The sequence below is a fragment of the Antechinus flavipes genome, chromosome 2 (assembly GCF_016432865.1).
Source record: "Antechinus flavipes isolate AdamAnt ecotype Samford, QLD, Australia chromosome 2, AdamAnt_v2, whole genome shotgun sequence".
Taxonomy (NCBI): Eukaryota; Metazoa; Chordata; class Mammalia; order Dasyuromorphia; family Dasyuridae; genus Antechinus; species Antechinus flavipes.
Window position 1 is genome coordinate 473,654,704 of NC_067399.1, and position 4,647 is coordinate 473,659,350.

Below are 4,647 nucleotides of genomic sequence, written 5' to 3' on the forward strand. Positions count from 1 at the left end.
TGTGCCCCAGTTTCCTCATCTGTAAAATGAGCTGGAGAAAGTAATGGCATCTACCCCAGCATTTTTGCCAAGAAAATTCCAAATGGGATTATGAGAGTCCAACATGACTGAAATAACAGAAAAAACCAGCCAAGAAAGAAAACATTTAGTGGTCTTTGATGAATTCAAATCAAAAGAACCAGATGAACAATCCTTCAATACTAAAAAAACAAACAGATAAGAGGCAATATGGTGCAATGGAAAATGTACTTGATCTAGAATCCAAGGACCTGAATTCAAATTCTACTTTTACTACCTTTGTAACATTAGACAAATTATTTAACCTCTTTTAGACTCAGTACCACCATCTGTAAAAAGAGAGGTTTGAACTAGATGACCTCTAAGGTCCATTCCATCTCTAAATCTATGACCCTGTGTCAGAGATTGTTGTAGAACTATCAGTGACTTATGACTATAGAGAACTAGAGCTGGATTTAAGAATGGAAACTGTTGTCCTAACTTAAAACGAAAAAGCAGGGAAAGAGAATTGGATTTTGAAAACCATAGGCCAGTGAGTTTCATTTCTCTACTGAGCAAAATTCTAGAATAGATTTCTAAAGAAACAGTGAGCAAGAATGAGGAGAATTAAGTAGAAATCATTAAGAGCCAGCAGGCTGTATCAAGAGATGCCAAACTAACCTCATTTCCTTTTGTGATATGGATGCTAGATAGGTAGATTAGGAAATGCAGTAGATCTAGTTTACCCAGATCTTAGCAAAGCTTTGACAAAATCACATTGTCCTTGGGGAAAAGAGGAAGAGACATAGAGTGGGTGCTTCAAAAGTCAAATTCAAGTCTCTCTAATAGAAGTCTTGTTTCTTAAATATATAAGGAACTGAGCCAGATTTATAAGAAGAATAAGAGTCACTTCCCAGTTGATAAATGGTCAAGAGATATGAATGAGCAGTTTCCAGAGAAAGAAGTCAAAGCTATCAAGTCATATGGGAAAAAAAAAGCTGTAAATAATTTCTAATAAGAGAAATGCAAATTAAAACAACTCTGAGGTATCATCTAATACCTGTGAGATTTGCTAAAATCACAGAAAAGGAAAATGACAAATGCTGGAAGGGATGTGGGAAAATAGGTTTACCAAATGCACTGTTGGTAAAGGTGTGAACTAATCCAATGTTCTAGAAAGCAATATGGAATTATGCCTACAAATCTATTAAATTGTACATACCCTTTCACCTAATAATACTACTACTAGATCCCAAAAGGATCAAAGAAATAAGAAAAGGACACATATGTACAAAAATGTTTATAGCAGCTGTTTTTGTAGCAGCAAAGAGTTGCAAACGGGAAATCTCATCAATTGGGGAATCGCTGAACAAATTGCAGTATATCAATATGATAAAATACTATTGTGTTGTAAAAAATAATGCAGGATTCCAATAGATTTGAAGTGGAAGGCCATCTGCATCCAGAGTGAGAACTAGGAGACTGAATGTGGATCAAAGCAAAGTATTCCACCTTTTGTTGTTGTTTTGTTTGCTTGGTTTTTTTTTCTTATGTTTTTTTCACCTTTGATCTGATTTTTTCTTCACAGCATGACAAATATGGAAATATGTTTAGAAGAATTGTTTAACCTATAGTGGATTGCTTGCTGTCTTGGGGAGAAGGGAAGTGGGGAGAAAGGGAGAAAAGTTGAATGTTGAAAACTTTCTTTGCATGTATTTGGAAAAATAAAAGACTATTTAAAAAAATAATGAAAGGGACGGCTTCAGAAAAAACCTGGGGTGATTTATATGAACTGATGCAAAATGAAGGGATGAGTAGAAGCAGAACAATTTTCATAGTAAGAGAAATATTGTAAAGATTTGAATCACCTCAATTCCAATGGATTCATGATTTAAAAAAATATATCTCTCCAGATAGAGAATTGATGTATTTAGAATACGTTATATTTTATTTCCTCTTTCTTTAGCTTGTTCTCCTCTCTCCCATTTCTCCTCCCTTCTCCCATAATGATTAATGTGGAAATTTGTTTTTTGTGACTTTGTAATGGCTTTTGCATTTCTTGCTTTCTCAGTGGGTGTGGAGGAATGGGGAGGAAGAGATGGGGAGAGAACCTGGAACTGAAAATAAAATAAAATAAAATTTAAAAAGCAGCAGCAAGTTAGATAGAGACAGAACTGGTTGAAAGGTCAGACTTAGAATGCAGCTATTAAATGGTTTGATGTCACCTTTGAAGATTTTCAGGCACCTGTGCTATTTTATCAGTTACCTCCGGCAGATATAAGTGCTGGGTCTGGAGTCAGGAAGATGTACATCCAAATCCATCCTCAGACACTGTTCAGCTGGGCAAATCACTTAACCTCTGCCTGCCAGTTTCCTCAATTATAAAATAGAGAAAAGATGCCTACTTCCCACAGTTTCTGTAAGGGTCAAATGAGATCATATTTGTAAAGGGCTTGGCACACAGTAGGCACTTAATAAGTTTGTTTCCTTCCTTCTTTCACCTGGATATTCACAGATGGTTTACCTATCAGATCCCACAAATGGGAGGCATAGCTAACATGCTGCACGATGGAATCAGGATTATGAAAACTCTTAACAAATTTTGAGACAAATATGAGAATAGCCAAGAATATTACCTTTATACGCATAAGGCCTGGAAGATGTGATCAGATCATAAAAGATCTGTTCTGCTCATCACTTGATTTTCCATCAGTTCATTTATTTCACCAGGTTTTTCTGAAACCATACACTGCATTATTTTTTAAATAGTATTTTATTTTTCCAAATACATGCAAAGATCATTTCCAACATCCATCTTTGCAAAACTCTCCCTCTCCACCCTTCCCCAAGATAGCAAGCGATCCGATTTAGGTTAACACGAGCAATTCTTCTAAACATGTTTCCATATTTGTCAAGCTGCACAAGAAAAATCCAAAGATTGTGAACTCCATGGGTATCTGGTGTGAGATTTCAGCCAAGGATGCTAATACCTCCTCCAGCTGCATGAAGAGGAGGTAGAATGTCCAGCACTAAGGAGATGATGGTGCTTCTGCCCTTCTTCTGATTGGACAGATCTGGACTATTCCATTTATTCTCAGCGCTGCGTTTTGGGAAGATAATGGGGAAAGGGCTCAGAGAAGAGCAGCCAGGATAACCAAGGGTCTCACCTGCATGCCAGATGAGAATGGGTTGAAGAACTGGGAAGGTTAGCCTGGGAAGACTTAGCATCTTCAGATATGTGTAAGGCCATGGCGTGGAAGGATGTGAATTATTCTGCTTGGGCCACAAAGGGTAGAAGTTGCAAAGATGAAAGGAAAAAGTTCTCACAACTCCATATACAGTTACTAAAGGTGAGGGGAAGCCAGTGGCACAATGCATAGAGCACTGGTCCTGGAGTTAGGAAGGTCTGAGGGCAAGTGTGGCCAGAAGCACTTCCTGTCTGCAGGACCTTAGTTTCATCAAGTGTAAAATGGGAATAATGATGGCACCTGTCCTTTCAGAGTGGTTGTGAGAACTAGCTTGCTTCCAAGGTTGAATGAGCACTTTGGGTACGATGTAGAGGGAATCTTGCTTAGGCACAGATCGGATTAGGTGTCTGCTGGGGCTACTTCCAGTTCTGGGATTCTAAGACTGAATCATTCATGAGAACTTGAGAACGTTTTCTTCTTTTGTAACTGTGGGGCAAGCCTCTTCACCTAGCCTCAGTTTCCCAATATTGCCTCCCCAAACCTCTCCAGTCCCCCCACTAAAAATAGATGTTGGTCTCAATCCATGACCAAAATCAGAGCTCCAGGACTGTAGCTAGTAGGAGGCTGTGGAAGCCCTCCCTTCCCTAAGAACTTGGAGCAGAAACCACCTCAGAGGGCCCATGGAAGGGAGATGGGGCATCTCATCAGTTCCTTTTATTCTGTTCAGGCTTCAGAGACTGCACAGGAAGCAAATGAGTCACCCCATGTATTTTTTCTTTTCTGACCCAGGCATTCACACCGAGCTCTTGCTGACTGAGAAGAGCCAAGCTCACCTTGAGATCCGAGTGGGAAAGAGCAGAGGGTTATGGGGGAACTATTCAGAACGGCAAAGGGAACTTCTCCTATAAGGGACGTCATAGAGAGAATTTAGAGAACTACATTTTTTCTAGTCTAATACAGCGTTTGCCAAGCTTGTTTTTGACCACAAAATAACGGATTGTTGTTTTGTGTGGACCTGGAAGATGGGGTCATGAAATAAGGGGTACAAAATTATTAGAGCCTTTTCTGTGGTTACCAAGGATACGGACAACACAGTACTTGTTTGAGCTAATGAAAAATCTATCACTTTGATAAAAGCTGAGCCATTTCTGACAACTGTGTATTAGATGGATCCTGCCATTCTTGACAGTCAATTTTAACTGTATAGACTTACTTGGAGATAATTTAAAAAGTGGTGGCAATTAATATTGTTTTTATCATGAGCTAATCCAGAATATTTTCAGCAAACTTAAACCAAACTCACCTTACTAGACGTTGTCTGTGAAAACCATTCAACTGGTCAAATTCTTCAAAATGAAATGTATGAAGCTGGATACGTACTACATAGTGGAGTGTGTAATCCTGGCCTGACCAGGAATAGAGAGGGAAGGCCCACGTTTCATCCAATTTCTGCACATCACTG